The following is a 10308-nucleotide window of genomic DNA, read 5'->3' on the forward strand; positions in this document are numbered from 1 at the left end:
CTCGGCCGCGTTCAGAACAATGGTGTCACGGCATGCATGCCCCCCAGAGTGAAGGGTACAGTGCCTAAACACAGAGAGGAATATTAACCAAAAACTGCTTGCTTTTCTTTTTGATGCAAATACTGGTTCACCTATTTGTTTTTTCCACATGAGAAAAATGAGAGGAGTGGAAGTCTGGAGTGGAAGGTGAATTTTGAAGGGTGTCCAGTAGGTGGTGCTCTAATTCTGCCTGTGTGTTCTGGTTTGGCAGGGTACCAGTGAGGAGATGTACAGGGGGAAAGAGGCCAGTGGCTGAGAATGTAATTATGCTTATAAGAAAATCCGACATTGAGACTACAGGTGAAGGTAGTGGGGAAGATTCGCAGCATCTGATTGGTCAGGATTTATGAGGTAAATACTATATTCATTCAGTACTTCTCAAGTCAAATCTTCTTAGAATACAGTTAGGTCTATAAGTATTTGGATGATGAGACAATTTTTATGGTTTGGGCTCTGCATTGCCATCACACTGGATTTAAAATAAAACAAAATGAGCAATAAAGAGAAAAAAAAAAGGCTAGTTATGAATATGCACTTTCTGTAGTAGATTTTTTTTAAGTTTAATTTGAGGCTCTTATAATACAGCTTTGGGGAAAAAAATAATAAGAGACCATTAAAAAAAATATGAGTTTCTTTGATTTTACCAAATTGAAAATCTTTGAAATATTATAATGATAAAAAAAGATTTTATTTGCACCAGGAGTGGAATAAAGTTATCCAAAAGCAGTGTGTAAGACCGGTGGAGGAGAACATGCCAAGATGCATGAAAAACCAGGGTTATTCCACCAAATACTGATTTCTGAACTCTTAAAACTTTATGAATATGAACTTGTTTTCTTTGCATTATTTAAGGTCTGAAAGCTCTGCATCTTTTTGTTATTTCAGCCATTTCTCATTTTCTGCAAATAAATGCTCTAAATGACAATATTTTTATTTGGACTTTGGGAGGAATGTTGTCTGTAGTTTATAGAATAAAACAACAATGTTCATTTTACTCAAACATAAACCTATAAATAGTAAAATCAGAGAAACTGATTCAGAAACTGAAGTGGTCTCTTATTTATTTTTCTTCCAGAGCTGCACGTGCAATAGCAGTACTGGAAACCATGGTTAAGGTGTGTCTTGGTAACATTTAGGTTTATTGTAGGTCATCATTTGACAAAATACAGAATTCCCAAATATAAATATACATTACATATACTACAGTTCTTTTTCATTATTTATCAGGTAAGACTTTCCAATATAATTCAAGGGTTTGAACGAAAAGATCCCATGAAGTGTTTAACTTTTTTTTTTCTTTTTTTTTCTACAAATCCTCCTTACTCAACTTTGTTGAGAATTCTTTACAGGCTATGACTGCCTGAAGTCTGGAAACCATGGAAAATCACCAAACACTGAGTTACATCCCTTTTTTATGTTTTTTTTTTTTCAGGTCTTTACCACTGCTGTCTTCAGTTGTTGCTGGTTTGTGGGACTTTCTACATTTAGTTTTATCTTAAGTCAGTGAAACACTGATCGATTGAGTTCAGATCTGCTGACTGACTTCAACAAAACATCCTTGGTTGCTTTCATAGTATGTTTTTGCTTTCAGCATGTTTATACGTACTGTTTAGTGCCATTTTATTAACCTTGCTGTGATTGGTTGAATCTGAGCAGAAAGTAAATCCCTGTGCACTTCAGAATTCATCCTTCTGCTTGTGTCTTCTGTGACATCTTTAATCTTCAGTTAACACAAGTGACCTATTGCATCTGGAAGCCATGCACGCCCATGCCACCACCACCATGTTTTACTCTCATAAAGCCTCATGAAGCCTCTTTTTTAATAGACTTAGATTTTTATACACCTACATCCTGGAGGGTGTTCTTCACTTGGGATGGGTTTTTCGTCACCATGGATCGTGGATGTCTTCAGGGGACATCTGGGTCTTTTTGAGTTCACAAGTTCATTACTCTGCTCTTTTTTCCCAGAAGGTACCAAACTGTTTTATTGAGAGTGCCTTTAACTGATGATGGGAATTTGCAGAGGGAACAGCCTATGCAGCCTATGAAATAGCATTTGAGATAATTTGTCCAATTACTTTTTAGCCCCTGAAACGAGAAGGTTTTGTAAAGAAATGCAGTTACAGCAATTTCAGATAAATACAGGTAGATAAATGGTTACAGGTGTCGTCGAATTACACACTTGAGGTCCTATCTTAACACCTGTGATGCTCATTGCTATCTTACAAACTGTGAACACTTGATGAGTGTGGTGGTCTGGAAGTAAGGTGTGTTCAGGTAAATTTCAGGTGTATTGCTATGTTGGCAGCAGACAACACAGGTGCACCACTGACTGGTCAAAACCCTGACAACAGTCAGCCTCTACACTGTAAAAAATGATTTTGGAGGGTGGTATATATAACCCATTCATATTGTTTAAAAAATACCCAAATGTATTAGTCAGCTAGAAAAATAAATTACAATGGGTAAATTCTACCTACACTACCCATTTTTTAACAGTGACAACTGCTACCTAAAAATATATAGTAACATATACTTAAAAACTATTGGTCCCTCACGCACTTGTCGAGGGTTTTGAGTGCTGCTGCTCGTCTGTTGTTGAGCTGCTGTTTTGAAGGTAAGATTCCTAGTTAACCTGTTGCCGTGTATGAGTGCAAAAGTTGATGCAAGTAAGTAAAGTTCTAAATCAAGATTTGTAGTCTGTGTGCTCATGTAGCTAGCTAGCTAAAACCTTCGGTTAGCGGGCTAATTCGGTGTGTGGAAGAGGTTGGGGACTGGTTAAATGAGTTACTTTGCAAGCGCTCTCTAATCTAGGTTACCTAGCTAGCTAAAACCTTCGGTTAGCGAGCTAATTCGGTGTGTGGGAGAGGTTGGGGACTGGTTAAATGAGTTACTTTGGTAACGCTCGCTAATCTAGGTTACCTAGCTAGCTAAAACCTTTGGTTAGCGAGCTAATTCGGTGTGTGGGAGAGGTTGGGGACTGGTTAAATGAGTTACTTTGCTAACGCTCGCTAATCTAGGTTACCTAGCTAGCTAAAACCTTTGGTTAGCGAGCTAATTCGGTGTGTGGGAGAGGTTGGGGACTGGTTAAATGAGTTACTTTGCCAACGCTCGCTAATCTAGGTTACCTAGCTAGCTAAAACCTTCGGTTAGCGAGCTAATTCGTTGTGTGGGAGAGGTTGGGGACTGGTTAAATGAGTTACTTTGCCAACGCTCACTAATCTAGGTTACCTAGCTAGCTAAAACCTTCGGTTAGCGAGCTAATTCGGTGTGTGGAAGAGGTTGGGGACTGGTTAAATGAGTTACTTTGCAAACGCTCGCTAATATAGGTTACCTAGCTAGCTAAAACCTTTGGTTAGCGAGCTAATTCGGTGTGTGGGAGAGGTTGGGGACTGGTTAAATGAGTTACTTTGCCAACGCTCACTAATCTAGGTTACCTAGCTAGCTAAAACCTTCGGTTAGCGAGCTAATTCGGTGTGTGGGAGAGGTTGGGGACTGGTTAAATGAGTTACTTTGCAAACGCTCGCTAATATAGGTTACCTAGCTAGCTAAAACCTTTGGTTAGCGAGCCAATTCGGTGTGTGGGAGAGGTTGGGGACTGGTTAAATGAGTTAGTTTGCTAACACTAGGTTACCTAGCTAACTAAAACACTCAACTAGCGAGCTAATTCGGTGTGTGGGAGAGGTTGGGGACTGGTTAAATGAGTTACTTTGCTAACGCTCGCTAATCTAGGTTACCTAGCTAGCTAAAACCTTTGGTTAGCGAGCTAATTCGGTGTGTGGGAGAGGTTGGGGACTGGTTAAATGAGTTACTTTGCTAACGCTCGCTAATCTAGGTTACCTAGCTAGCTAAAACCTTTGGTTAGCGAACTAATTCGGTGTGTGGAAGAGGTTGGGGACTGGTTAAATGAGTTACTTTGCTAACGCTCGCTAATCTAGGTTCCCTAGCTAGCTAAAACCTTCGGTTAGCGAGCTAGTTTGGTGTGTGGGAGAGGTTGGGGACTGGTTAAATGAGTTACTTTGCTAACACTCGCTAATCTAGGTTACCTAGCTAGCTAAAACCTTCGGTTAGCGAGCTAATTCGGTGTGTGGGAGAGGTTGGGGACTGGATAAATTGGTTACTTTGTTAACACTAGCTAACCTAGGTTACCTAGCTAGCTAAAACGTTGTATGTATTGACGAGGGTGATTGCTGGATAAAATAGCGAAGTTAATTTAGTGTGTGGAAGAGGGTGGTGCTTGGATAAATAACTAACCTAGTTAGGTTATCCTAGCTAGCTTAGCTAACTTGTCCAGCCTCACCCTTGTCCACATACGTGGGTGGGCTAGTGTGCCAAAACTGTTGTTAAAACTGTACCTTAGCTATGCACAAATTCGGTCTTGTAGTCCAGCATTTTTTTTGTACCTACCTACATACTCCTGCTTGTACTTACTGCATGTGGCTGGTTTGTTGAATTTATTTAAGTAGAGAAACCTCTATGCTGTGCTGACAATTGGCCCTCCATGAATAAAGTTCTGAAACCTTTTACATGGTCCCTCACTTACCTACTAACTAAATATATATATATATATATATATATATATATATATATATATATATATATATATATATATATATATATATATATATAAATTGCTTTAAGGAATTGGTGACTATCTCTAATTGGTTGTATTCATTTTGTCTCTAATCTCGTTCTCTAGGTTAAAGAGGAGTTCCAGCACAGCTTGACTGGTACACACCACATCTTTTACAGCTGTTGCGTGCCAAAGGAGGAGCTGCTGGTGCTAGGATGCATCCACTCCTTAACACTGTAAATGAGGTGTGTACGGTTTTGTTTGTTTTTTTATTTTTTTTCTTCATTTACTTTTTTAGTATTGAGGAATTCAGTTGTCTGTTGCCTCATGAGTACCCTGGGGAACACCAAGAAGACCTCTTCCAAGACTGTCAGGTATGTTAGTGATCAACCTAAAGGAAAACTCTGGTGTAAAATTTAAAGTACTTACCTTTGATAAATAGCCCACCTCCATTCTCCCACAGCTTTCTGAGATCCAGCAATGTTGTACTGTTTGTCCAAGCAGACTTTACAATGGGTGAAACGGGGCATACTCTTGCCCATGCAGATAAATCGCTTTTTACATCGTTATCCAGACTCTCTGGATTCTACCTTCTACTTTGAGCCTGGATAACTGTGTAAAAAGCGATTTCATTCTGTTTCACCCATTGTAAAGTGTGCTTGGATAAACAGTACAAAATTGCTGGATCTCAGAAAGCTGTGGGAGAACTGAGGTGGGCTATTCATCAAAGGTAAATACTTTTTATCATGTTTTACTACAGCTAAAGTCATTTTTACACCAGAGATCTCCTTTAAGGTATACACAGGGTTGCCCTAATATCATTTTCATTCTTGATGCTCATCACAGAACTGTGTTTCAGGCAGTTGGTTTACCCAACCTTCAGTGTATTACTGTACACATTGCGTGCCTTTTAAATATTGGTTTGTTCTTTATAATATTGTTTTAAACACACTTGGGTTACATTACATTAGGTGCGTTAAACTATACAGATAGGCCATGATTATTGAAATCTGAATGGTTCACCCTTGTATACAGGTGGTCTAGTAGCAGATCTGTTATGAGTTTAAGTGACACATTTTTGTTTCTTTCTGATGTTCTGGGTTTGTCATTAGATTGTAAATGCTATATTGTTAATATGATAATCAATTGTATATTCCTTTTTTCTTATTCTTTTGCCATGGAGGACGGACGTGAAGACTACACAGATCAAACCATGAAGGTGCTCGTGATCCATAATGTCATCGCTGAAGATGACCCAGTAGATGTGTCTGTTGTCATAGAGGACATCCAAGTGCTGAAAGGGTGTGTAAACAAGACCAAGGCATGTATGCTGTTGGCTTGATCTACGCCCTCAACCTTCAAGAAGCTCAAGTACACTTGCAAAGTTTTCCAGAAAATTGTTGTGGAGCTTCCTGGAGCAAAACTGCCCAAGTAGGTCCACAGCCTCAGAAGGAACGAATGGAATGAACTGTTTTACCCACATTGAGTCACAAACTTTTATACACCTTTATTCCGCTTCTATAACTTGCATTATTATTCATGTTATATTTTGAATGTAATCTGTTGTTATGACCTATTGGGGTTAATAAATGTTTTAAAAACTTAAAATATGTTTTATGCCTCTTGTTATTTACATTTTATGTGCTTTTATAAGTATTTCACATCTCAAATATCTCATACATAAGTATGCAAACCTTTTGTTATTCAGCTGTTCAAGAAAAGTGTTGATGCTGTTCATGGTTTTAATGAAATGGATGGCTACATTGCAAATAGGCACATGAGTTGAAAAGTGGCAAAAGTGATACATTTGTGCATTTGATGTTCTTCTATTAACACTTTTGTCTTAGCAATCTTAAATACCCAAAGTAACTTTTGGATTAACAATTAAATAAAAAAAAATGTCCTCATAATTTATTTAGGTAAATTTAACCTTATCTATATAAGTAGCGATTAGCTAGATAGATAAAAAAATTATATATAATATGTAACTAATAAATATGAGGTAGAAAAAGAAATAACAATAATGTTAATATTACTCACTTTTTTTAAGTAAATAGTATTGAGAAATGTTGGGTAGGTTTTACCTTATTTTTTTAGTGTATCAAAACTGATACATACAGGTATTTTTTACTCAATATATAGGGTGAAATCTACCCAAACAATCTGAGTGCAAATTGTTACCTCACATTTATTGAGTAGATTCTATAGGTTGTTTTTTACAGTGTACACACACATGGACGCACCACAGTGCGCAAACCTAATTATTACATCAACAGTAAACAAAATACAAAATAAAATAGGATTGCTGTCCCCGTAAATCATTGTTCACACACCTGCACAGCATGACAAGCACCTCAGTTTTCTCTGTTGAGAACGCAGAAGCGTTGCGCCATTAAAATATCAATCCGCAACAATGCCTGATAAAAAAGCTTTTAAAAACTACTGCTTTTGGGTAGTGTACCTCTTGGTGAGAAATCACTAACTGACAATGATCAGGATTGAGAATGGAGTGGAGTCAATCAGATTAATTACAACATATTAAAACATTGCAATACATAGCAAAACCATGTATTTTTTGCAGTTAACACCAGTTATTTTGATATGGAATGGAATAAATGTAGTAGCATGGGATTATCTGAGTTTTGCTCAGTAATTCATTCTAATGATTTACTGCAGTATTCCATAGTGCCTAAATGAGTAATTATCTTGCATCTCATTTATCTCTATAAAGCTTTATTAAATTGAGAGTAAAACATTATTCCTGCACGTTTTTCTAAGACATAAAGTTTCCACACTGACACTAAAGTAAGAACTTTATAAATGATACAGACAAATCAAAATATAACACAGCGAACTGCTGTCATTACTGGGAACATACCGGAAAGTACCAATTACTACCTCAGCAGTGCTATTCTGATCATAGATTTACCTCAGCCCTATACAGCTCAGCTAGAAAACAGAGAGCTTGTGAAGAGGTAGAAAACTGATATTGAGCTGGAAAAGTGAGTAGAAAATCTGTTGAAATGAACTTAAACCTGTTTTTTCATTATTTTCAGTTAAATCCTTTATTTATAATTAGAGGATCCCTGATTTATAATACAGATGTGTGTTAGGGTGAGGAGGCTTTTAAAGGTGTAAAAAAAACAGTTAGATGTAATGTTTCTTTACCAAATTTAAGTATCTTCACACTCTTCACCCATCTCTATTATTAACCATGTTTGTCCTTGCTCAAAGAACCCTTTGAAGCACCCTAATTTGTAAGAGTCTATTTGCAGTTTGGTATCACTGAATAACTCGAGGCTTCCATTATGGTGGGGCAGTGGTGGCTCAGCAGATAGACCACCAGGTCATCGAGGACAAGGTTGTGGGTTCGATGCCTGGGTTTGGTGGACCTCCGATGTTGGGAAACTTATAATTGCTTTATATAACTTTAGTTTAGCAGGGAAGGACACCACTCACAAGGAATAGGAATTTTGGTTATATTAGTGTAAAATCATGTAATATTACTCTACCACTCCAGTCCACATGCTTCTCTCACTTCCAGTGATGGTTCCATATCTTTCAGCTTGTCCAGAAATGCATGTGTACAGTGTGCACAGTGGCTCAAAAGCACAACAGGAGCATGGAATTACAACTCTACATAATACTGAAAGAACTATTCCAGAATTAATTGCTACTGAGTTATCATGTAGCAACCATAGTCATGGTTGTCTTGTCTTCTATAAAGCAACCATTTGAGCAACACCATGTCAGCCACCATGCAACCACTTTGCTACAACTTAGTAACCGGAAATCACTCAAGCAGTGCAATTATACCTTATTTCCTTCAGGAAATGCACTTTTCTAAATGAGTAGCTCTTATTATTGTTGTGTTATGATATAAAAAAAAATGCTACATAATGTTGCTTTAAGTGACTCACAGCTCAATTTAATCTAAAAACTGAACACTCCCTAAAATTTAATATAAAACTTAAAGGCTTCCCCTTTTACCCCTGCATGTGTGATTGTTCCTGACGGTCATGGTTGTATTCAGTCACAGTTTTAATACTGTGAAAGCTGGATATAGCTTCAAATAACCAGCCTTTCGTTATTACAGTAAATCCCTGTAAATCTGATGGACAGAGCCGCGGCGCTACATGCAGTAAACGCTGTGTTTAACCTCAAACGACCCTTCAATCTCATGTAAAGACATCAGATTGGGGCTTCCCAATACTCTGAGCGTTAGTGACTGATCTGATGGAATGTGCTGCTTTTAAGTGATGTTTTTGAGCCTACACGGTATTACACATGAACTACTGACCCAACCACAGTGGAGCAAATTTACAGTAACATTTACAGTGGCATGAAAAAAGAATTTGCCTCCTCTACAGATTTCTTTTGTTTTTGCTTTTTTGGCATAGTGGTATTTTAATATCAGACTAAAATAACCTGAGTAAATATAAAACATACTTTTTAATTGCTAATTTTATTTATTAAAGAAAAAAATATATCAAAAACAATCTAGCCCTGTGTGAAAAATTAGATTTTTTCACTCTTGGTGGCAACAACTGCAATCAAGCTTTACTGATAACTGGCAACGAGTTTTTCACATCTCTGTGGAGGAATTTCAGTCCACTCTTCTTTACAGGGCTGTTTTAATTCAGCCACATCAGAGGATTTTCAAGCATGAACATTCTGTTTAAAGTCAGACTTTGACTATGACACTCCAAAAACTTCATTTTATTTTATTTTTTAATCCCATTCAGAGGTAGACTTGTTTGTATATTTTGGATCATTGTCCTGCTGCAAAACCCAAGTACGCCTGAGCTTGAGGTCACGACCAGATGACCTGACATTCTCCTTCAGGGTTGTCTGGTAAACACTACCACCACCATGTTTTATGTTGAGTATGATGCACCAGATGCCTTCCAAAAATGTTCACTTTAGTCCAAAGTCAAAAGAATAGTCCTGGGATCATCAATATGTTTTTTGACCATTGTGTTCTTTAAGATCAGCAGTGTTTTTTAACTTGGAACTCTTCCTTGAATACCATGATCACCCAGTCTTTTTCTTATTATTGAATCATGAACACTGCCCCTAACTGAGGCATTTTTTAAATGTTGTTCTGGGTTCTTTTGTGACCTCCTGGATGAGTTGTCCATGTCCTTTTGGAATAATTTCGGACGGTCAGCCACTCCTTGGAAGATTAACCAGTGTTCCATGTCTCACTGCTGTCTGCTTGAGTTCTAAAGCCTAGAATTAACTTTGTAACCTTTTCCAGACTGATAGATGATCGATGACTTTGTTTTCTCATCTGTTTTTTTATTTATTTCTTTAGATTGGGGCATAATGTGTTGTTTTTTTGAGATCTTTTAGCTGCTTCATGTTGTCAGACAGGCTCTTGATTCTACAGTAATGGTCTGGCAGTAATCAGGCCTGGTTGTGGATAGGGGGATTATAGCTTTTTAAAAAGTACACACTTAATTTGAATCCAAAGATATTTATTCTTGTATTTTACCAAATAACACATAAAACAAATGCTCTTAAACTATTTTTATCTTCTGGCAAAGATCACACTTTTTTAGAAGACTTGGAGAAATTAGGATATTGGCCTTCTTTGTACACATTCTACACTCCAAGAAGTGTTGGGAATGTCTTATTAACATATGAATTGCAGTGGGTCATTTTCAGTGACAAACCCCGGTTTTGTACTGAAG

At 37.5% G+C, this 10308-nt stretch overlaps 1 long non-coding RNA gene across 1 annotated transcript; it reads left to right on the top strand.

Moving 5' to 3' along the window:
- Nucleotides 1–2409: 2409 nt before the first annotated feature.
- LOC111196502 (uncharacterized) lies at nucleotides 2410–6220 on the top strand. The gene is made up of 3 exons (XR_002652146.2): nucleotides 2410–2656; nucleotides 4739–4857; nucleotides 5796–6220. It is a non-coding gene; the product is annotated as an uncharacterized LOC111196502 (long non-coding RNA).
- Nucleotides 6221–10308: the final 4088 nt, after the last annotated feature.

Source organism: Astyanax mexicanus, chromosome 9, assembly GCF_023375975.1.
Source record: "Astyanax mexicanus isolate ESR-SI-001 chromosome 9, AstMex3_surface, whole genome shotgun sequence".
Classification (NCBI taxonomy): Eukaryota; Metazoa; Chordata; class Actinopteri; order Characiformes; family Acestrorhamphidae; genus Astyanax; species Astyanax mexicanus.